Raw genomic sequence first — 25977 nt, forward strand, 5'->3', positions numbered from 1 at the left:
ACATGACACCAAAGGAAACAAATAAAGCACCAGTAACTAATGCTAAAGAAATGGAGATTTATGCACTTTCAACGAATTCAGAATAATCCTCTTAAGCTTAGCAAACTACAGAAAGATTCAGACAGTTTAGCAAAATAAGAAAAATAAGGCAAGAAGAAACCAAAGAAGTTGGACAAAGAAGTAGAAACCAGTTGGCGGGGGGGGGGGGGAACCCAGAAACCATAGAGATGAAAAATACAGTAATAAACTCAAGAATTCAATAAAGGGTTTCAAAAGCAGACTTGAAAATGCAGAAGAATTGGTGAGATGGAGGATAAGGTATCTGAAATTATCCTATCAGATGAACAAAAAGAAAAATAAGAAAGAATGATGAAAACTTAAGGAACATCTAGGACACAATTTTTAAAAATATTCATATTATGGGATTTCCAGAAGCAGAAAATCTAAAAGGACAGAAAGTATATATAAAGTGATAATAGCTGAAAACTTCCCAAACCTAGAACCAGAAGCTAGAAGCATCTACCTGCATGAGGTAGGGCCTCGTAACAACTGGGCTGGCAGACAGTGACACCTCCCAGACCACCCACAGCAGTCAACCTGCCACAACAGACTGACCCATGTAGTCCACACAAGGCATATCCCAAGGGCATATAGCTCTGGTGACCAGAGAGTGTGCTGCTGGTACCAATAGGATGTCTCCTACAAAGGCCACTTCTCCAAGGTCAGGAAATGTAAAGCTACCAGATACATAGAAATAAAAACAGCCAGTTAGGTAAAATGAGATAATAGAGGAACATGTTTCAAATGAAGAAACAAGATAAAACCCCAGAAGAACAACTAAGTGAAGTACATATAGGCAATCTACTCAATAATTCAAGGTAATGACTGTAAAAAAAATCAAAGTACTTGGGAGAAGAATGGATGAACAGAATGAGAAGTTTTTAAAGAATTAGAAAATATAAAGAAGAGCAAGGCAGAAATGAATAATAACTGAAATGAGAAATACACTAGAATGAATCCACAGTAGATGAAAAAATACAGAGGAATGGATCAGTGAGCTGGAAGAAAGAGAAATGGAAATCACTGAAGCTGAAAAAAAAAGAAAAAAAGAAAGAAATGAGGACCGCTTAAGAGACCTTTAGGACAACATCAGGCATAGCAACACCTACCTGTAGGGGCTTGGAAGGAAAAAAGAGAGGGACAGAAAATACATCAAAGACATACTATCTGCAAACTTCCCTAACCTGGGAGAGGAAACAGGCATCTAAGTCTAGAAAGCACACAGAGTCCCAGAGAGAATCAACCCAAAGAGGACCATACAAAGACACGGTGTCCAAAACTGTCAAAATTTAAAGGCAATGTGAAGAGCAGCAAGGGAAAAGCAACAAGTTCATGTACAACGGAACTCTGAAAAGGCTGTCAGTTGACTTGTCATCACAAGCTCTGTAGTTCAGAAGGCAGTGGCATGATATAAAGTAATGAAAAGGAAAACCTATAGCAAAGAAAACTCTACCCAGTAACCCATTTAGATTGAAGGAGAAATCAAAGTTTGACAGACAAGTGTTCATCACCACCAAATAAGATTTATAAGAAATATTAAAGGGACTTCTCTAAGCAAGAAAGAAAAGGACACAACTAGAAACATGAAAATAACAAAGGAAAAAGCCCATTGCTACAGGCAGATATACAGTTGCTGCTGCTAAGTCGCTTCAGTCGTGTCCAACTCTGTGCAACCCCATAGACGGCAGCCCACCAGGCTCCCCCATCCCTGGGATTCTCCGGCAAGAACACTGGAGTGGGTTGCCAAGATATACAGTAAAAGGTTATAGATTAACCACTTACAAAGCTAGTAGGACGGCTGAGACAAAAGCAGTAAAGTCATTTACACATCTGCAATAGGTAGTTAAGGGATACACAAGACAGGAAGATGCTGGATTTCCCTGGTTAGAACTCTGCATATTCACTGCTGGCACCTGGGCTCAATACCTGGTCAGGAAACTCAGATCCCACAAGCCACACACAGTATGGCCAAAAAAAAAGACAAAAATATGTAAAATGTGATGTCAAAAATAATCATGGAGGGTGGGGAGTAAAAATGTGGGGATGTTAAAAGATCTTTGAAATTGAGAGATATGCAACTTAAAATAATTGTGTATGTAAACCTCATGACATTCATAAATCAAAACTCGTAAAACACAATAAAGATAAAGGATTCCAAACACAGCAATAGAGATAGCTATCAAATCAGAAGAGAAGAGAATAAAAGAAGGGACAAGAAAGAACCCCTAGACTGACAAAATGGCAATAAGTATCAATACATATCAAGAATTACTAAATGGACTAAATGCTTCAAACAAAGAAAGAGTGACTGAATGGGTACAAGGACAAAACCTATATTTATGCTACCTATAAGAGACTCATATCAGATCTAAAAACATACAGACTGAAAGCAATGGGATGCAAAAAGGTATTTCATGCAAATAGAAATCAAAAGAAAGCTGGGGTAGCAATACTATCAGGCAAAACATTTTAAAACAGACTGTAATAAAGGGACTAAGAAGGACATTACATAATAATCAAAGGATCAATACAATAAGATACAACAGTTACAAGTATATATGCAGGCAATATAGGCGCACCTAAATACCCTGGGTGGCTCAGTGGTAAAGAATCTGCCTGCCAAGCAGAAGACACAGGTTCAATCCCTGCAGTGGAAGATTGCCTGGAGAAGGAAATGGCAACCTATTTTGGTGTTCTTGCCTGGAAATTCCATGGACAGAGGAGTCTGGCAGGCTATGGTCCATGGGGTTGCAAAAAGAGTTGGACATGATTTAGAGACTAAAGAACAACAAATACATAAAATATTAACAGATGTAAAGGGAGAAACTAGCAGTAACACAATAATTGTAGGGGACTTTACCACCCCACTTGCAATGCACAGATCATTCAGGCAAAAAGTGGAAAAAAGAAATCAAGGAAACACTGGCATTAAATGACACATTTGAGCGAGTGGATTTAATAATTCTAAATAGACCATTCCGACCAAAAGAAGCAGAATACAGTTTTTCAATTACACATGGAACATTTTCCAGGATAGAGAACAAGCTAGGCCACAAAAACAACTTAGGAAATTTTAAAAAGCTGAAATTATATAAAAGCATTTTTCTGACCACAACGCTATGAACAGGAAAAAAATTGCAAAAATAAACAAGTGGAGGCTAAACTACATGCTACAAAACAACCAATGGAGCACTGAAAAATCAAAGGAAAAAAATTTTTTTAATCAGATCAGATCAGTCGCTCAGTTGTGTCTGACTCTTTGCGACCCCATGAATCGCAGCATGCCAGGCCTCCCTGTCCATCACCAACTCGAGTTCACCCAGACTCACGTCCATCGAGTCAGTGATGCCATCCAGCCATCTCATCCTCTGTTGTCCCCTTCTCCTCCTGCCCCCAATCCCTTCCAGCATCAGGGTCTTTTCCAATGAATCAACTCTTCGCATGAGGTGGCCAAAGTACTGGAGTTTCAGCTTTAGCATCATTCCTTCCAAAGAAGCTGGGGACAAATGAAAATGAAAACAACAATCCAAAATCTGTGGGACACAGATGAAAAAGTAGTTCTAAGAGGCAAGTTTATAGCGATACAAGCCTATCTTAGGAAATTAAAAAAAAAAATTCAAACAACCTAACCTTACATCTAAAGGAACTAGGAAAAGAACAGGCAAAACCCGAAGTTAGTAAAAGGAAAAAAAATATCATAAAGATTAAAGTGGAAATAAATGAAATAGAGACTAAAAAATCCATAAAAAAGATCAGTGAAACTAAGAGTTGGTTCTTTGGTTCCTTAAAGAACTAAAAACAGAGCTACCATGCTGCTGCTGCTGCTATGGAGAAGGCAATGGCACCCCACTCCAGTATTCTTGCCTGGAAAATCCCATGGACGGAGGAGCCTGGTAGGCTGCAGTCCATGGGGTCGCTAGGAGTCGGACACGACTGAGCGACTTCACTTTCACTTTTCACTTTCACGCATTGGAGAAGGAAATGGCAACCCACTCCAGTGTTCTTGCCTGGAGAATCCCAGGGACGGCTACCATATGATCCCGCAATTCCACTTCTTGGGTTATATCTGGAGAAAAACATAGTTCGTAAGGATACATGCACTTCAGTGTTCATTGCAGCACTATTTACAATAGCCAAGACATGGAAGCAGCCTAAATTTCCATCGACAGAGGAATGGATAAAGAAGATGTGGTACATATATACAATGCAATATTACTCAGCTATTAAAAACAAATGAAATAATGCCATCTTCAGCAACACGGATGGACCTGGAGAATATCATACTAAGTGGAGTAAGTTACACAGAGAAAGACAAATAGCATATGATATCACTTATATGCAGAACCTTAAAAAAATGATACAAATTCACTTATTTATAGAACAGAAACAGACTCATAGACTTAAAAAACAGACATGATTATCGGAGGGGAAGGGTGAAGAGGAGGGAAGATTGGGAGTTTGGGATTGACATGTATACACTGCTATATTTAAAACAGATAACCAGCAAGGATCTACTGCATAGCACAGGGAAGTCTGCTCAATATTTTTTAACAACCTAAATGAGAAGAGAATTTGATAAAGAACAGAAGCATGTATGTGCTTCACTGAATCACTTTGCTGTACACCTGAAACACACTATTAATCTACACTCCAATGTAAAGTTTTTAAATTAATAAAATAAAAATTAAGAGTTGGTTCTTTGAAAAACTAAACAAAACTGATAAACCTTTCACCAGACTCATCAAGAAAAACAGGCTGCTACTGCTGCTAAGTCGCTTCAGTCGTGTCTGACTCTGTGCGAACCCCATAGACGGCATCTCACCAGGCTCCCCCATCCCTGGGATTCTCCAGGCAAGAACACTGGAGTGGGTTGCCATTTCCTCCTCCAATGCATGAAAGTGAAAAGTGAAACTGAAGTCGCTCAGTCATGTCCGACTCTTCGTGACCCCATGGACTGCAGCTTACCAAGCTCCTCCGTCCATGGGATTCTCCAGGCAAGAGAACTGGAGTGGGGTGCCACTGCCTTCTCCAAAGAAAAACAGGGAGGGGCCCCAAATCAATAAAATCAGAAATGAAAGAGAAGAAGTTACAACTGACACCACAGAAATACAAAGGATCACAGGAGATTATTGTGAACAACTATATGTCAATATCCTGTGAAATGCCAGGCTGGATGAATCACAAGCTGGAATCAAAATTGCTGGGAGAAATATCAACCACCTCAGACATGCAGATGATAACCACTTTAAAGGCAGAAAGTGAAGAGGAATGAAAGAGCCTCTTGATGAAAGTTAAAAAGGAGAGTGAAAAAGCTGACTTAAAACTCAACATTCAAAAAATGAAGATCATGGCATCTGGTCCTATCACTTTATGACAAATAGAGGGGGAAAAAGTGGAAACAGTGTCAGATCTCACTTTCTTGGGCTCCAAAATCAATGTGGACGGTGACTGCAGCCATGAAATTAAAAGATACTTGCTCTTTGGAAGAACAGTTATGACAAACCTAGACAGTGTATTAAAAAGCAGAGACATCACTTTGCCAATAAAGGTCTTTATAGTCAAAGCTATGGTTTTTCCAGTAGTCATGTATGGATGTGAGAGTTTGGTCCATAAAGGAGGCTGAATGCTGAAGAACTGATGCTTTCAAACTGTGGTGCAGGAAAAGACTCTTGAGAGTCCCTTAGACAGCAAGCAGATCAAACCAGTCAATCCTAAAGGAAATCAACCCTTCCAATTCATTGGAAGGACTGATGCTGAAGCTCCAATACTTTGGCTACCTGATGCAAAGAACTGGCTCGTTGGAAGACCCTGATGATGGGAAAGATTGAGGGCAAGAGGAGAAGGGGATGAAAGAGGATGAGATAGTTGGATGGCATCACTGACTCAAGAGACATGAGTTTGAGCAAACTCAGGGAGAGAGTGAGGGACAGGGAAGTCTGGTGTGCAGCAGTTCATGGGGTTGCAAAGAGTCAGACACCACTAAGTGACTAATAACAACAACATATGTCAATAAAATGGACAATCTAGAAGAAATAGGTTCCTAGAAATGTACAATCTTCCAGGACTAAACCAGAAAGAAATAGAAAAACACGAATTGATCAACTATCAGCATTAAAACTAACTCATTAAAAAAAAAAAAAGGCAAAGCAAACAAAAACTCCCAACAAAAGTCCAGGATTGGATGGCTTCACAGATGTATTCTATCAAACATTTAGAGACTAGTTAACACCTATCCTTCCTCAAACTATTACAAAAAAAATTTCAGAGGAAGGAGGAAGACTTACAAACTTTTTCTATGAAGCTTGCATCACCCTGATACCAAAAGCATAGATATCAAAAAAAAAAAAAGAAAATTACTGTCTGATATCACTGATGAACACAGATGCAAAAATCCTCAACAAATTAACAACTGAATCCAGCAATGCATTAGGGTGATCATAACATATGATCAAAGGGGATTTATCCCAGGGGTGCAAGAATGGTACAATATCTACAACTCATGTGATACACACTGCATAAAAAATTGAACAAAATACTAGCCAGAGCATCCAGAGCCCCATAGGAACTGAACTGGCAACTAGCAGCAAATCCACAGAGAAGGAAATGGCACCCCACTCCAGTACTCTTGCCTGGAAAATCCCATGGATGGAGGAGCCTGGTAGGCTACAGTCCATGGGGTTGAGAAGAGTCAGACATGACTGAGCGACTTCACTTTCACTTTTCACTTTAATGCATTAGAGAAGGAAATGGCAACCCACTCTAGTACTCTTGCCTGGAGAATCCCAGGGACAGGGGAGCCTGGGGGGCTGCCGTCTATAGGGTCACAGAGTCGGACACGACTGAAGCAACTTAGCAGCAGCAGCAGCAAATCCACTCTAGCGGCTAAGATGGATCTTACACTCAATGCTATAGAGTATTGTCTGTTTGTGCTATACATATATCCTGCCACATAGCCAGAAGATGACATCTTCTGACAAGTTATTAGCCTCCCGATTATAGTATAACTTTTATTCCTTCTTTGCAACACTGAGTTATTATGTTGTCTATGATCTTTCCTTAATTAAAGACAATTTTTAAAGAATCAAGTCTATTGATAGATTATGCATTCTGTCCAGCCAATGCCATGGATCAGCATCCCCATATTTCCTCCTTTCCTGCTAGAGGTGACAGGTTACAGCAAATTGTATAATGGCATAGGAGAGTTTCCATATAGTTGGTTTCAACTCATTGCTGGTATCTATTTTTCTCTTTTTCACTGACATGCTGATCTACTGGATTCACAGAGGCTTTCATCAGAGACTTGTATATATAAGCGCTTACACAAACCTCATCACATCTGGCAGGTTCTGACTTCATTTGTAAATCATGCTTTTCACCTTCTGGATGACGTCCTTCAGAGTCTGCCTTACCATAGATATCCTTTTATCTTTCCTTTAAACATGGTAATTTATTTAGGTTCATATATCCTGGTCAATATTTATAGTTTCCATTCATGATGGTGATATTCACATTCCTTAAATCTTAAGGCCTTAATTATTAATGGCTCAACTCATCATACAGACTACCACATGCTCGTTGACTATAGTTATGGACAGTATTTCACATTGTGGGATAGAATTGGAGGCTTGTTAAAAAATCCCTCCTCCTTTGAAGGCAATGGACCACTCAGTTACGTGAGGATGACAAGAAAGCAAAAGTCGTGTAGGAAATGCTTGTAAAAATGAAAAGTTGCTCAATATAGAGTTCATAAAGACTGAGTAGATGACTGCCCAGTTGTTAAATACTTTTGATAAAGAAAGATAATCTACATATGTTCAGCCAAGAGGCATAACAATTGAACAGTATTATTTGAAATTCAGTACTGTTGGTACAGCTGAGGAATGATCACAATGATAGGTCAAGGGAATGTGATGTGAACACCAAGATTTTAATTAACTTGATGGACAGCACTTTTGATATGTTTCAAAGCTATAATTATACGATGTTCTATAAAAGGAAATAACTGCCAAGTATTTAGGTCTATCACTGAAGATTAATTTTGAAATCTTATTTTCCTTCCTTTTTCTCCATTTTTCTCCACTTCCTCTGTAAAAGAAGATTTAACAAATACCTTCATAAAGAAATGTCATGTGTTGTAACAAATGTTAGGAAAATAAGGTTTGCAAAGTCATTCTATAAGCTATTTATGTAAAATCAATAAAAGGTGATTATGAATGTTAAAAATTGAATAAAATAATCTCATCTGAACAGATGCAGAAAAAGCTTTTGACAAAATTTAACATTCACTTATGATTAGCTCTTTATATTAACTCTGTGAAGTGGTAACACACCTCAACACAATAAAATCCATATATGATAAGCCCACAGCTAACACACTCTACAATAAAAAGCTGAAAGCATTTCCTCTAAGATCAGGAACAAGACAAGAATGTCCCCTCTCCCCACTTTTATTCAACACAGTATTGGAAATCTTATCCACAGCAATCAGACAAGAAAAACAGGAAAGAAAGAAGTAAAATTGTCACTGTTTTCAGATGACATGATAGTACACATAGAAAATCCTAAAGACATCACTGAAAAACAACGAGAATTCAATGAATTCGGTAAGGCTGCATGATATGAAATTAATATACAGAAATCTGCTGCATTTCTATACACTGATAATGAATTGTCAGAAGTTTTTTTTTTAAAGTCTTATTTATCATATAAAAAAGAATAGGATACCTAGGAATAAGTCTAATTAGGGAGATAAAAGTACTTGTACTTGGAAAACTATGAGACATTGTGAAAAAAACTGAAGATGACAGAAACAGATGGAAAGATATATAATGTTCATTAACTGGGAGAAATAATATTATTAAAATGTCTATTTCCCAATGCAATCTACATATTCAATGAAATTCCTACCAAAATACCAAACATGTTTAACATAATTAGAATAATTCTAAAATTTGAATGTAAACACAACAGACCCCGAATAGCCAAAACAATCTTGAGAAAAGAACAGAGCTGGATGTATCATGTTCCCTGGCTTCAGACTATAACAAAGCTACAGTAATCAAAACAGTATCAGTTCCGTTCAGTTGCATCCGACTCTTTGTGACCCCATGGACTACAGCATCCCAGGCTTCCCTGTCCATCACCAACTCCCGGAGCTTGCTCAAACTCATGTCCATTGGGTCTGTGATGCCATCCAACCATCTCACCCTCTGTCCCCTTCTCCTCCCGCCTTTAATCTTTCCCAGCATCAGGGTCTTCTCCAGTGAGTCAGTTCTTCACATGAGGTGGCCAAAGTACTGGAGTTTCAGCTTCAGCATCATTCCTTCCAAAGAAATCCCAGGGCTGATCTCCTTTAGAATGGACTGGTTGGATCTCTTTGCAGTCCAAGGGACTCTCAAGAGTCTTCTCCAACACCACAGTTCAAAAGCATCAATTCTTGGGCACTCAGCTTTCTTCACAGTCCAACTCTCACATCCATACATGACCACAGGAAAAACCATAGCATTGACTATGGACCTTTGCCGGCAAAGTATAGTGCTGGCACAAAAACACACAAATGGATCAAAAGGAAAAGAACAGAGAATCCAGAAGTAAACTCACACACTTATGGTTAACTAATCTATAACAAAGGAGGCAAGAATTTACAATTGGGAAAAGACAATCAATAAGTAGTGCTGAGAAAACTGAACAACTATAGGTAAAAGAATGGAATTAGAATGTTTCCTCACATCATATACAAAAATGAACTCAAAATGAATTCAAGTCCAAAAGGTAAGACCAGAAACCATAACATTCCTTGAAGAAAATATAAGAATACTCCTTGATATAAATCATAGTAATATTCATTTGCTTCCTAACACAAAGGAAAACAAAAGCAAAAGCAAACAAAGAGGATCTAATTAAAGTGGCAAAGGAAACTATTAACAAAATGAAAAGACAACCTGTAGAATGAGGGAAAATATTTGTAAATGATGACCACAAAGGGGTTAATATCTAAAATATATAAAGAGCTCATACACAACTAAATATTAAAAAAGCAAACAATTCAACCAAAAATGGGCAAAAAACCCGAACATTTTCCCAAACATACTGATTGTTAATAGGAACATGAAAAAGATACTTAACATCACTAATCAGAGTAATGCAAATCAGAATCACAATGAAATACCTCCACACCTGTCTGAATGGCTATCATCAAAAAGGACCACAAAAAACAAATGCTGATGAGGATGTGGAGAAAAGAGAACCCTTGTCTACTGGAAATTGGTGCATCCATCGTCAAAAAGGATAAGGAATAAACTACCCACTCCAGTATTCTTGGGCTTCCCTTGTGGCTCAGCTTGTAAAGAGTCCACCTGCAATGAGGGAGACCTGGATTCGATCCCTGGGTTGGGAATATCCCGTGGAGAAGGGAAAGGCTACCCACTCCAGTATTCTGGCCAGGAGAATTCCGTGCACTGTATAGTCCATGGAGTTGCAAAGAGTCGGACATGACTGAGCAACTTTCACTTCTTCACTTGTCAAAAACAGTATAGGGGTTCCTCAGCAAACAAAAAATAGTACTAAATAACCCAACAATTCCACTTATGGAAACATAAAAAGTTAGCATAAAAATCACTAGCTATGATAAATAGCAAAAGTTAGAGTCTATAATATAGTAATGGTAGTGTACAATAAAATTAAACACTAAAAGTGTAGTGAAGTCGCTCAGTCATATCTGACTCTTTGCAACCCCATGGACTGTAGCCTACCAGGCTCCTCTGTCCATGGGATTTTCCGGGCAATAGTACTGGAGTGGATTGCCATTTCCTTCTCCAGGGGATCTTTCCAACCCAGGGATTGAACCCGGGTCTCCTGCATTGTGGACAGATTTTTACCGTCTGAGCCACCTAAAACTAAAAAAGCCTTCTTAGTTATATGTAATGTAAAAATATGCAAATTTTAACAACAATAATCTAAAATGTGAGGGGTAGGAGAAGAAAAAGTGTAAAGTTTAGGACTTCAACTGAAATGAAGTTGTTATCAATTTAAAATCAAGCGTTATAATTTTAAGATATTTTAGGTAATCTTCATGGCAATGATAAAGTAAAGACCTGTAACAACTGAACAAAAGAACAAGAAAAAGAAGTCAAAGAATACTGATGCCAAAAGACATCAAAATATGCAAAATGATGGCAGGATAAGAAACAAGGAACAAGGGATCTACAAAACAATCAGAAAACAATAACAAAATGGCAATAGTAAATTCTTGCCTATCAATAGTTACTAACATATGAAATTCTCCAATCAAAAGACACAGAATGGGGCCTCCCTAGTGGTCTAGTGGTTAAAAATCCATCTGTCAATGCAGGGGACATGGGTTTGATCACTGTCCTAGGAAGATCCCACACGCCACGAAGCAACTGAGCCTGTGCATCGCAACTACTGAGGCCCCTGCCTAGAGCTGGTGCTCTGCAGCAAGAGAAGCCATGGCAACGAGAAGGCCATACCTGCAACAAAGAGCAGCCCTGCTCCACACCCTTCCCTCCCCGATTCCCTTACCACAACTAGACAAAGCCCATGCAGCAACAAAGACCCACCCAAATAAAAAAAAAAAAAAATCTTAAAAAAAAAAGACAGAATGGCTAAATAGATAGGAAAACAAGATCCAAAAATATACTACCTTATAGAGAGTCCCTTTACCATAAAGACATAAACAGAGAGAAGGGATGGAGAAAGACATTTCAAGCAAATGGTAATATCCCACTGTCTACAAATAAGGCAGGGGGAGCTATACTTACATCAGACAAAATGAACTTTAAAAACAGTTTTTCTTAAAAAAAGGCCATTATATATTACATAATAAAAAAGGTAAATAACAACATGTTATAGCAATTGTAAATATCTGTGCACCCAAAAAAGCACCTAAATGCATAAAACAAAACTAATAAAGCTAAAAGGAGAAATAAACATGAATACAATAACAGTTTGTGATTTTAATACTCTACTGTCAACAATGGATAGATCATTCAGAAAGATAATAAACTGAATTTAAACATTACACACCAACCTAGACAGCATATTAAAAAGCAGAGACATTACTTTGCCAACAAAGGTCCATCTATTCAAAGCTATGGTTTTTCCAGTAGTCACGTATGGATGTGACAGTTGGACTCTAAAGAAAGCTGAGCACTGAAGAATTGATGCTTTTGAACTGTGGTGTTGGAAAAGACTCTTGAGAGTCCCTTGAACTGCAAGGAGATCTAACCAGTCCATCCTAAACAAAATCATTCCTGAATATTCATTGGAAGGACTGATGCTGAAGCTGAAACGCCAATATTTGGCCACCTGATGTGAAGAACTGATTCATTTGAAAAGACCTTGATGCTGGGAAAGATTGAAGGCGGGAGGAGACGACAGAGGATGAGATGGTTGGATGGCATCACAGACTCAATGGACAGGAGTAAGCTCTAGGAGTTGGTGATGGATAGGGAAGCCTGGCGTGCTGTAGTCCATGGGGTCGCAAAGAGTCAGACACGACTAAGCGACTGAACTGAACTGATCAAATAATATAACAGACATATATAGAACATTCTAGTCAACAACAGCAGAATTCATATTCTTAAGTGCAAATGGAACTGTTTTTTAGGACAGCCCAAATGTTAGGCCATGAAACAATTCTTCAAGCAAACTGAAATCATAACAAGAGGTAAACTGGAAAAGGTTCATATATGCATAGAAATTAAACACTTTACTGAACAACGAACAGATTGAAGAGGAAATTAAAGACAGTAAAGTTTTGAGACAAATTAAAATGGAAACACAGCATACCTGACCTTATGCGATGCAGAAACAACAGTTATAAGAGCAAAGTTTGTAGCAATAAACACCTACACTAAAAAGCAGGAATGATCCCAACAACCTAATTCTATTCCTTAGGAACTAGAAAAATAAGGTGACCTCAAGTTAGCAGAAGGAAGGAAATAAAGATTAAAGCAGAAATTAAGGAAATAGAGAACAGAAGAATAGAAAACACTAAGCAAACTTAAAGTTGGTTCTTTGAAAAGAAATAAAACCGACAAACTCTAAGGTAAACTAACCAAGGAAAAGGAGAGAAGACCTAAATCAAAATTGTAAATGAAAAAGAAGACATCACAACTGATATAAACAGAAATAAAAAGAATCATAAGATGCTACTGTAAACAACTATATGCTAACAAACTGGATAATCTAGAAGAAATGGAAAAAATCTTAGAAAACATACAACCTACCATGACTAAATCAGGAATAGAAAATTGAACAGACCAATTACTAGGAAGGATATTGAATCAGTAATCAAAAACCTCCCAGTGAAGAAAAACCCAGGACCAGACTGCTTCACTGGTGAATTTTACCAAACATTTAGAGAATAATTAAGATAAAATTATTCTCAAACTCTTCCAAAATATTGAAGAGGGAAGACTTCCAAACTCACTTTACAAGGCCAGCATTCTCCTGATAATCAGATATCCTGATATCTGATTGACATCAAAGTCAGATAAGGACACTACAATAAAACTATGCCCAATAGTTGCAAGAAGTCTCAATAAAATACTAGCAAAACCAAATTTAGCAGTACATTAAAAGAATCATTCACCTTGATCAAGTGGAATTTATCCTGGGATGAAAGGATTGCTCAACATATGCAAATCAATGTGATACATTACATTAATAAAATGGAAGAAAAGAATCATATGATAATCTCAATAGATACAGAAAAGCATTTGACAAAACTTAACATCTGTTCATGATAAAAAAACACTTAACAAATTAGGTCTAGAAGGAACATATCTCAACATAATAAAAGACCACAAATGACAAGCCCACAGCCAACATTATACTCAATGGTGAAAAGTTTAAAGCTTTTCTTCTAAAATCAGGAACAGGACAAGTGTGCCCACTCCCATCACACCTAATCAATATAGAACTGTTAAGTCTTTGCTAGAGCAATTGGGAGAGAAAAATGAAGGTATCAGAATTGGAAAGGAAGAAGTCGTACTGTCTCTATTTGCAGATGACATGATTTTATACATAGAAAATCCTACAAATTTCACCAAAAACCTGTTAGAACTCATCAGTGAATTTGGTAATGTTGCAGGGTACAAAATTAACATGCAAAAATCAGTAGCATTTCTACACACTAACAATTTTATGAAAAATATGTCAATTCCATTTATAATAGCATTAAAAATGATAAAATACTTAGGAATAAATTTAACCAAAGAGGTAAAAAATTTCTACTCTGAAAATTACATTTTTATTGATGAAAGAAATAGGAGACACAAATAAATGGAAAGGTATTTATGTTCATGGACTGGAAGATTAATATTGTTGAAATGTCAGTACTACCAAAAGCCATCTATAGATTCAATGCAATCCCTGGAGCTTGGGATTAAAATATACACACTACTATATACAAACAAAATAGATAACCATAAAGGACCTATGGTATAGCACAGGGAACCACACTTAATATCTTATAATAAACTGTAATGGAAAATAATCTAAATATATTTATATTACATATAAATAAAAATTTTATATATCTATATGTGTGTTCATATATACAAACACACCTGAATCACTTTGCTGTATATCTAAACCTAACAAAACATTGTAAATTAACAATATTTCAATAAAAATTGAGAAATAAGATTTTAATGACACTTTTACAGAAACACAAAAAACACTTCTAAAATTAGTATCTTAAAGTATTCTAAAAATATCACCAAAAACCCTGAATAGCCAAAATAATAAAGAAGAACAAAGAAGGAGGTATCACACTTCCTAATTTCAAGCTCTACTATAAAGCTACAGCTTTATAAAGTAGATCAGATCAGATCAGTTGCTCAGTCGTGTCCAACTCTTTGCGACCCCATGAATCGCAGCACGCCAGGCCTCCCTGTCCATCACCAACTCCCGGAGTTCACTCAGACTCACGTCCGTCGAGTCAGTGATGCCATCCAGCCATCTCATCCTCTGTTGTCCCCTTCTCCTCCTGCCCCCAATCCCTCCCAGCATCAGAGTCTTTTCCAATGAGTCAACTCTTCGCATGAGGTGGCCAAAGTACTGCAGTTTCAGCTTTAGCATCATTCCTTCCAAAGAAATCCCAGGGCTGATCTCCTTTAGAATGGACTGGTTGGATCTCCTTGCAGTCCAAGGGACTCTCAAGAGTCTTCTCCAACACCACAGTTCAAAAGCATCAATTCTTCGGCGCTCAGCCTTCTTCACAGTCCAACTCTCACATCCATACATGACCACAGGAAAAACCATAGCCTTGACTAGATGAACCTTTGTTGGCAAAGTAATGTCTCTGCTTTTGAATATGCTATCTAGGTTGGTCATAACTTTCCTTCCAAGGAGTAAGCGTCTTTTAATTTCATGGCTGCAGTCACCATCTGCAGTGATTTTGGAGCCCAGAAAAATAAAGTCTAACACTGTTTCCACTGTTTCCCCATCTATTAAAGCTTTAATTAAAGGAGTGTGGTAAGGGCATTAAAAAAACACGAAGAATCCAGTGGAACAGAATCCAGCACATACCTAATAAATAGGCACAGAAGGAACATATCTCAACATAATAAAAGCCATAAATGACAAGCACCTGGCCAACATCATAAATCATACAAGGTCAAGTAATATTTGACAATGTTGAAGCTGAAATTCCAATACTTTGGCCACCTGATGCAAAGAACTGACTCACTAGATGCTGGGAAAAATTGAAGGCAGGAGAAGAAGGGGATAACAGAGGATGAGATGGTTGGATGGCATCACCAACTCAATGGACATGAGTTTGAGTGAACTCCGGGAGTTGGTGATGGACAGGGAGGCCTGACGTGCTGCAGTACATGGCGTCGCAAAGAGTCAGATACGACTGAGCAACTGAACTGAATATTTGACAACGGAGCCAAGAATACTCAATGGAAAACAGAAAATCTATTCAATAAATGCTGGTGGGCAAAGAGGATAGAAAATGAAAGTGAAGTCTCTCAGTCATGTCTGCCTCTTTGCAACCCCATGGACTGTAGCCTACTAGGTTCCTCCGTCCATGCAATTTCCAGGCAAGAATACCGGAGTGAGTTGCTATTTCCTTCTCCAGGGGATCTTCCCGACCCAGGGATTGAACCCGGGTCTCCCTCATTGTAGGCAGATGCTTTACTGTCTGAGCCACCAGGGAAGTCCCAAAGAGGATATTCACATGTAAAGGAATCAAATTTGACCCCTATCTTATACCACTCACAAAAATTAACTCAAAATGGGTGAAATACTTAAATCCATTAAGTACTAAGTAGTAAGAACTGAAACCATGAAACTTCTAGGAGAAAACATAGCAAAAAAAGCTTCATGATATGAGTCTTCTTAATATGTTTTTTTGAAATCATACCCAAAGTACAAGCAACAAAAGCAATAATAAACATGTGGGACTACATCAACTAAAAGGCTTCTGCACAGCAAAAGAAACTATCAACAACATGAAAAGAAAGTCTATGGAATAGCAAAATATTTGCAAACCATGTATCTATTATTTATAAAATATAAAAAGAATTCATACAATTCAGTAGCAAAACATTGAGTAATCCAATTTTAAAATGTGCAAAAAAACTCAAAATATGTTTTTTTTTTTTTTCAAATAACGTATACAAATGGCCATAGGCACATGAAGAGGTACTCAATATAACTAGTCATTAGAGAATTGCAAATTAAAACCACACTGAGATATCACTTCTTTTTTTTAAAGTAATTTCTTTTAATTGGAGGCTAATTACCGTATTGTAGTGGTTTGTGCCATACATTGACATGAATCAGCCATGGGTGTACATGTGTTTCCCATCCTGAGCCCCCCTCCCACCTCCCTCCCCATCCCATCCCTCAGGGTCATTCCCAGTGCACCAGCCCTGAGCACCCTGTCTCATGCATCAGACCTGGACTGGCGATCCGTTTCACATATGATAATATACATGTTTCAATGTTCTCTCAAATCACCCCATGATAATAATCATGATTATTTTGACACCTTTCTTTGATACGTCAAGAGTTGTTTTAAGTGTATTCTCTGCAGCAGCCCCTTGCAGAGCCACCTGGCAGGAGGGCCAGTGCCATGGGCTTTAACACATAGCTTCTCACTTCCTATGGGGAAACAACTTTGACCTGCATGTCAGCTTTTTTGATGTGATAAAAACCAATACTCGTAAACATTTTACTAAGTGACTTTTTAATTCCAACTATATTAAAGACAATGTCCCTGCTTAAAAAAAAGAAAAAAAAAAAGATATCACTTCTTATAATGGTCTTTATCCAAAAGACAAGAAACAACAAATATTGGTATGGATGTGGAGAAAAGGGAACCCTGAGTGATATTGGTAGGATTTTAAATTGGAGCAGCCACTATGGAAAACAGTACAAAATTTCCTCAAAAAATTAAAAATAGAGCTATTATATGATCCAGCAATTTCACTTCTGGGAATATATCCAAAGAAAATGAGAACATTAAATCAGATATCTGTAGCCCCTAGGTTCATAACATTATTTACAGTGGCTAAGACATGAAAACAAGCTAATGTCCATCAACGGATTTGGATAAAGAGGATGTAGTATTATAGAAATACAATGGACTATTATTCAGCCATTAAAAACGAACAGATTCTATCATTTGTAACAACACAGATGGACCTTGAAGGTATGTTAGTTGCTCAGTTGTGTTCTGCTCTTTGTGACCCCATGGACTGTAGCCTGCCAGGCTCCTCTGTCCATGGAATTCTCCAGGCAAGAATACTGGAGTGGGTAGCCACTCCCTTCTCCAGGGTATTGTCCTGCCCTAAGGATCAAACCAGAGTCTCCTGCATTGCAGGCAGATTCTTTACCATCTGAGCTACCAGGGAGTGAAATAAATCAGCAAAACAAACACTATATGAGTTCACTTATGGAATCTAAAAAACAAACATCCCAAACTCATACAAAAAGATCAGAGATCAGGCTGGTTATTAGAGCGGGTGGTGATGGGGTGAGGAGAAGGGGTAAGTGGGAAGAAATTGATTAAACTGCACAAACTTCCAGTTATAAGTAAGTACTAGGAATGTAAGCTACATGATACAGTTAACACTACTGTATGATATATAGGAAATTTGTTAAAAGAGCAGGTCCCAAGAGTTCTCATTACAAGGTGAATTTTTTTTCTTTTGGGATGTTCAGTCACTTCAGTCATGTCCGATTCTGGGTGACCCCATGGACTATAGCCCACCAGACTTCTCTATCCATGGGGATTCTCCAGGCAAGAAAACTGCAGTGGGTTGCCATGCCCTCCTCCAGGGGATCTTTCCAACCCAAGGACTGAACCCACATCTCATGTCTCCTGCATTGGCAGGTAGGTTCTTTACCAACTAGCGCCATCTGGGAATCCCCTTTGGTATATCTATGAACTGATGAATGTTAACTTAATCTACTGTTATCATTTCAGAATCTATGTAAATCAAATCATGTTACACACTTTAAACGTTATACTGCAGTGCATGTCAATTATTTCCCAATAAAACTGCAAAAAATAGTTGAATGAATAAAAAAAGTAGTGGATGTTTGATGGGAGACCAAAGGGTTCACATGAAAAAGAATTCACTGGGTTGTGTATTTTACTAATTTAAGAAGAGTACGAAACTTTGTTTGGAAATAAAAAATGTTACTCTTTGTCTAAGGTCTACAGTTTCCTGATCACAATTTTTGTCTCACTTTTCCATGAAGACATGATGTTCTTTTGACAATTTTCAGAGTTAACCTTTCTATTCTCATTTAGCAAAGCACCCTCACCATTCATCCTTCCAAGCTTTAAGGAATAAAAGGTCAAGCAGATGAGGCAAAGTCTCAGATTGTTTCCTTCACAAAATGAACCAAATGTTTTCTAAAGCAGGAACCCGGAGAGCCGTCATTAGTGGGTAGCACTGATATGGAGATTAGGGGGCTCATATCTCCTTAAACATTTTCAAAATAGATTAATGTGAATGAACATTACAATTCTGTTGCCAAATGCCTTCAGGTGTGTGAAAATTAATAATTTAGGTAAAAATTGAGAAATCTCTCAGATAAACACTTCTCTTTGATTGAACACAGAGCAGATATAACAAATTACAGTGTGCTATAATTTGGAAGGGCTTCTTGAGAAGACACATGTCTTTAAAAATTAAGTATATGTTCAGCTTTAATGGTAAACTTTATAAGTACTCATGCCATTGAGTAGCACAGAAGGCAAGTTGAATTAGAAAGGCTATAAAACAAGACACGAACAAATGAAAATATAAAGAGTCAAAGTTCTCACTTTTTTTCTGTTCCCATAAAATGCCCTGGATCTGTTTGATTGTTTCTTGAAGAGTTTCTTTACTCCATATGCTTCTCTTGGTATTTTTTATGTGGTATAGTTGCCACAGGGTGCTTTCCTTTACTATTGAACCAGATATAAAAAACAATCCGTAATGAAAACCACAAAAGCCCACAACTCAGAAATGAAGCATATACACTTCCAAGTATATTAATTTTACTGAAAAGTTACCTAAGTACAATATTTCTCGACTTCAAATGGGCAAACTAACCCTCTGGTAGCGAAAGACTTTTCTCGAGTGAAAGCATTAAGCCTTTTGTCTGTGACAATCCTAAATGGAGAACACTGTTCACTTATTTTATTCCCACTATCCTAGCCTGGAACCAGGACTTTGTACATCTTGGTGGATATATAATTCTGCTATTACAATGTGTACAGCCAATAATTATGTTTATAACAGTGCCTAAACTGAGTGCCAAGAACTGGTGATGCTTTAAAAGAAATGATATAGTGAACTTTAGGAAATACAGAATACCTAGCCAGAAAATCTCTCCATTTAACTAAAAGGAACATTAACGTTTAGGATTTTCAGTTCTGACTAAAAGAGTAGGAAAATAAAAAATTCTAAACTGGAAATGCTCTACCATAAACCTGCTTTTCTGTTAAAGATATTTTGCTAGAATCATGCATAAAGGGAATCGAAGCTAGACATCTACTTTTTCCTCCACAATCTCAATTACCAATAGAAAACCAAAGCAAACTTTGGAAACGATATAAATTATTCACATAGTAATTGAGTTTTTCCAAGTCAATTATGGGCTAAACTAAACAAGCAGACACCCAACAAACATTTGTCCATTCCTCCTTTTATTTGCCAACAGTGAAGACTCAAACTAAGCTCTTTTAAAAATGTTTTCCCAATTTTTGGCTCTGAGAAAAACAGATACATTATAATATCTGAGAGCTTACATTCAGGAGAACATTTCAACAGAAGCCACGAATGTGAGAAATTCTACGCTCCAGTCACGTCTGTTTGCATATGGAGAAAGCAGGGCCCAGAGAGATGAAGTTCTTGGCCTGTACCGCACACAGCTTGGTAGTGGCAGAGCCAAGACAAGAACTTAAATAGCTTTACCTCCAGGCTCACAATCTTCCCATGGTGTCATGCTGCCACAGATGCTGCAGCCTTAACTATCTATCCCTCCCATACTACTCCAATGATTCTCTGGGCTTCTATAAATGCTAATTCATCTGAGGAATTAGTAAAGGGAATACTTCAATTATATACGAAGGCAGTGTATGATCATGCATCAAGTTAACTGCAATTCTTTCAGAGTCCTGAATGACAGACCACTGAATGAACCCCCACATTGGCCACTGGTACCTGGTCAGTTTACAATTGACCTGCTTTTTATAGCTGATTACATGGTAAACATTTTTCCTCTTCTTTTCTAGCTTTGAGGTGTAACTAACAAAAATTATATGTGTTTAAGTCTGCAACTTGATTCTTTGATAACATATACCTTGTGAAGTGAGCTACGTGGTAAGCATCTTTATGCTGGCTTAGGTGAAATTATAATTTACATAATAATTTACTTATAAGTAAAACCAGCATAAAAATGCTTACTATGAAGCTCAATTCACAAGGTATATGTATATCAAGAATGCTTAAGAAACACTACTATGAATAAAACTAGTGGAGGCGATACAATTTCAGCTGAGCTATTTAAAATCCTAAAAGATGATGCTGTTAAAGTGCTGCACCCAACATGTCAGCAAATTTGGAAAACTCAGCAGTGGCCACAGGACTGGAGAAGGTCAGTTTTCATTCCAACCTCAAAGAAAGGGGGTCAGTTTTCATTCCAACCCCAAACTACCACACAATTGCACTCACTTCACATGCTAGCAAGGTAATGCTCAAAATCTTTCAAGCTAGGCTTCAACAGTATGTGAGCCAAGAACATCCAGATGTACAAGCTAGATTTAGAAAGGGCAGAGGAACCAGAGAGCAAATTGCCAACATCTGTTGGATCACAGAAAAAGCAAGGAAATTCCAGAAAAACATCTACTTCTACTTCATTGACTATGCTAAAGCCTTTGACTGCATGGATCACAACAAACTATAGAAAATTCTTAAAGAGAGTCTAAAGCCTTTGACTGCATGGATCACAACAAACTATAGAACATTCTTAAAGAGACAGACCACCTTACCTGTCTCCTGAGAAACCTGTATGCAAGTCAAGAAGCAAGAGTTAGAACCAGACATGGAACAATGGACTTGTTCAAAATTGGGAAAGGATTACATCAAGGCTATATATTGTCATCAGGCTTATTTAACTTATATGCAGAGTACATCATGCAACATGATAGGCTGGATGAATCACAAGCTGGAATCAAGACTGCTGGGAGAAATATCAACAACCTCAGATATGCAGATCATACCACTCTAAGGGCAGAAAGCAAAGAGGAATTAAAGAGCCTCTTGATAAAGGTGAAAGAGAAGAGTGAAAAAGCTGGCTTAAAACTCAGCGTTCAGAAAACTAAGATTGTGTCATCCAGTCTTGTCACTTCAAGGCAAACAAATAGGTGAAAAGTGGAAGCAGTAATAGATTTTATTTTCCTGGGCTCCAAAATCACTGCGGATGGTGACTGCAGCCACGATATTAAAAGACGCTTGCTGCTTGGAAGAAAAGCTATTACAAAACCTGCTGCTGCTGCTAAGTTGCTTCAGTAGTGTCTGACTCTGTGCGACCCCATAGATGGCAGCCCACCAGGCTCCCCCATCTCTGGGATTCTCCAGGCAAGAACACTGGAGTGGGTTGCCATTTCCTTTTCCAATGCATGAAAGTGAAAAGTGAAAGTAAAGTCGCTCAGTTGTGTCCGACTCCCATGGACTGCAGACCACCAGGCTCCTCCATCCATGGGATTGTCCAGGCAAGAGTACTGGAGAGGGGTGCCATTGCCTTCTCCCATGACAAAACCTAGACAGTATATTAAAAAGCAGAGATATCACTTGGCCAACAAAGGTTATGGCTTTTCCAGTAGTCATGTACGGATGTGAGAGTTGGAGCATAAAGAAGGCTGAGTGCCAAAGAATTGATGCTTTTGAACTGTAGTGCTGGAAAAGACTCTTGAGAGTCCCTTGGACAGCAAGGCGATCAAACCAGTCAATCCTAAAGGAAATCAACCCTGAATATTCATTGGAAGGACTGATACTGAACCTCCAGTACTTTGGCCACCTGATGCAAAGAGCCAACTCACTGAAAAAGACCCTAATGCTAGGAAATATTGCGGGTAGGAGGAGAACAGCAGAGGATGAGATGGTTGGATGGCATCACCGACTCAATAGACAGGAGTTTGAACAAATTCCAGGAGATAGGGAAGGACAGGAAAACCTGGTGTGCTGTAGTCCAATGGGTCACAAAGCGTTGGACTCGACTTAACGAATGATCAACAATTTCACAAGGTTAAACCACAAAGATCTTACTTTGTTAAAAAATATTATTGATTCTAAAATGACAGCACAAAGAAGAAGAAAAACATCTTACCAGACACATTCTCATGTACAGAAAGAGTCTATTTATTTTTGCTTTGGAAGCTCAGTTATGCTTGTTTAATGTAACATGTTTATACTAAGAGAGCAGTTAATATATTAGTATCCATTACATTCCTGACAGGGAATTGAGTGCAAATAAATGGGACCTTAAGGAGACTTCTAATTCCTGCATTTATGCTTAGTCCGGGAGCCAGAGAAGAGACAAAGCAATGTGCAAAAGTATAAATATGCCTGACTCCTAGTGGGGTGATGTTCAGATGCCGTTTTGGCATCAACAAGCTAGTTCAACACATACAGATGTTAAAGACTTTTGTTTGTAGCATTGAAGCTTCTTTCCTCCAATGCACCTGTGCCATGTCTGGTTGTTTCACTAGCTGAGTGGGCAGTTTTCTTAAGCTACTTTATGTTTTTTTTTAATTTTATTTATTTTAATTGGAGGCTAATTACTTTACAATATTGTAGTGGTTTTGTCATACATTGACATGAATCAGCCATGGGTGTACATTGTCTGTATCAGTTTGCTAGGGCTTCCATAATATACCACAATCTGGGTGGTTAAATAATAGAAGTTCATTATCTCGAAGTTCTGAAAGCTGCTGCTGCTGCTGCTAAGTCGCTTCAGTTGTGTCTGACTCTCTGCGACCCCACAGACAGCAGCCCACCAGGCTCCTCCGTCCCTGGGATTCTCCAGGCAAGAACACTGGCGTGGGCTGCCATTTTCTTCTCCAATGCATGAAGGTAAAAAATTAAAGTGAAGTCGCTCAGTCATGTCCGACTCTTCGCGACCCCATGAGCTGCAGCCTACCAGGCTCCTCTGTCCATGGGATTTTCCAGGCAAGAGTACTGGAGTGGGGTGCCATTGCCTTCTCCTGTTCTGAAAGCTGGAAGTCCTAAATCAAGGTGTCAGGAGGGTTGGTTCCTTCTGAAGACTGTGAGGAAAGGATCCATTTCATGCCTCCCCTAGCTTCAGAGAGCCTGCTGGCAATCTTTGCTGCTGCTGCAAAACTCCAGTCTTTTTCCTTACAGGGCATGGCCATGGGATGATATTCTGGCCAATGAGATGTGAGAAGCAGCACTGAGAGCAGGTTCTGGGCAACATCCTGTTGAAAGCGGCTTTCCCTCCTCTTTCTCTGCCTCCCTTCCCTTCAGCTGGAATGGGAGCGGAGTAGGAGCCAGCTTCAACCTTACAGATGAGGGCAACACCTAGGGCAATAATTTTCAAACTTTGCTTTCTGGATTCCTTTACACTCTTACAAATTGAGGACCTCAAAGAGTTTTAACTTATCTATTGATATTTAGTGATGTTTAAAATGAAGTGAAAACATTTAAATACTTATTCTGAAAACACCAATACAGTATACTAACACATATATTTGGAATTTAGAAAGATGGTAAGGATAACCCTGTATGCGAGACAGCAAAAGAGACACAGATGTATAGAACAGTCTTTTGGACTCTGTGGGAGAGGGAGGGGGGCATGATTTGGGAGAATGGCATTGAAACATGTATAATATCATATATGAAACGAATTACCAGTCCAGGCTCGATGCAGGATACAGGATGCTTGGGGCTGGTGCACTGGGATGACCCAGAGGGATGGTACGGGGAGGGATGTGGGATGGGGGTTCAGGATGGGGAGCACGTGTACACCCGTGGTGGATTCATGTTGATTGGCAAAACCAATACAATATTGTAAAGTAATTAGCCTCCAATTAAAATGAATAAATTTATATTTAAAAAAAAAAAATTGAAATGATCATAAAATAAATAAATAAAAAAAAATTACATATTCTTTTCAGAAAAAAAAAACTTATTCTGAAGTAACAATCAATCTATTACATGTTAATGTAAACAAAATGTTTAGTGGAAGATAATACATGAAGCAATTCTGTTAAACGTGTGGCAGGTGTTTTACTGACATTTTTGTAAATCTCTTTAAAGTCTGACAATAGAAGACAGCTAGACTCTCATATTCTGTGTTTAATTTATTGTTGTATCACATGTCATGTAATCTGTGGAATATTTCCGTGCATACACATGAGAAAATGAAAATTACAAAATGCCTTCATAGTCTTCTGAAAATAAGTTCTTATGAAAATAAGATCACTGATTAAAAATATAGAAGATGACACAATCAGATGGAAAGATAAATTCATAGACTGGAAGGATGTTGTTAAATTGATCAGACTATCCAAGGCAAACTACACATTCAATGCAATCTCTATCAAAAAACCAAAGGTATTTTTCTTAGAGCTAGAACAAGTAATTCTAAAATTTGCACAGAAGCAAAAAGACTCCTAATAGCCAAGGCAATCTTGAGAAAGAAGAACAGAGTGGAGGGATCATGCTCCTTGACTTCAGACCACACTGTCGACACAAAACTACGGAAATTAAAACAGTGTGTACTGGCACAAACCACGAGGATCAGTGGGACAGAAGAGTCCAGAAATAAACCCACACACTTACGGTTAATTGATCAAAGCAGAGGAGGCAGGAAAGCATATTGGGGGAAGGGGCATCTCTTCAATAAGCAGTCTTGGTAAAACAGGACAGCTACATGTAAAAGAAAGAAATTAGAACATTTCCTCATACCATATACAAAAAGATATTCAAAAGAGATTGAAGACCTAAACGTAAGACCGGAAACCACAAAACTCTTAGAGGAGAACATAGGCAGAACACTGACATAAATCATAGCATTGTTTATTCTGTCTAAGGCAAAAGAAATAAAAGCAAACATGAACAAACGGAACCTAATTCAACTCAAAAGCTTTTGCACAGCAAAGGGACTCAACAAAAATACAACCTGCTGAATGGGAGAAAATATTTGCAAATGACATGATCAATAAGGAGCTATATCCAAAACATATAAACAGCTCATACAGTCAGTCAGTCAGTTCAGTCACTCAGTCGTGCCCGACTCTTTGTGACCCCATGAATTGCAGCACGCCAGGCCTCCCTGTCCACCACCAACTCCTGGAGATCACCCAGACTCACGTCCATCGAGTCAGTGATGCCATCCAGCCATCTCATCCTCTGTCGT

At 38.2% G+C, this 25977-nt stretch overlaps 1 long non-coding RNA gene and 1 pseudogene across 2 annotated transcripts in view; one reads left to right on the plus strand and one right to left on the minus strand.

Moving 5' to 3' along the window:
* Positions 1–3899: 3899 nt before the first annotated feature.
* The window catches only part of LOC112442559 (uncharacterized), a 73762-nt gene continuing 51684 nt past the window's right edge, over positions 3900–25977 (minus strand). Inside the window, exon 5 of one of the 2 annotated variants that reach the window (XR_009491541.1) lies at positions 3900–4126. This is a non-coding gene — a long non-coding RNA (uncharacterized lncRNA). Of the gene's footprint in view, positions 4127–25309; positions 25488–25977 lie in introns of those variants that run through there. The other variant, XR_009491543.1, reaches the window with a different exon arrangement.
* LOC100141284 (lathosterol oxidase-like) lies at positions 6948–8130 on the plus strand (annotated as a pseudogene).

Source organism: Bos taurus, chromosome 2, assembly GCF_002263795.3.
Source record: "Bos taurus isolate L1 Dominette 01449 registration number 42190680 breed Hereford chromosome 2, ARS-UCD2.0, whole genome shotgun sequence".
NCBI lineage: Eukaryota > Metazoa > Chordata > Mammalia > Artiodactyla > Bovidae > Bos > Bos taurus.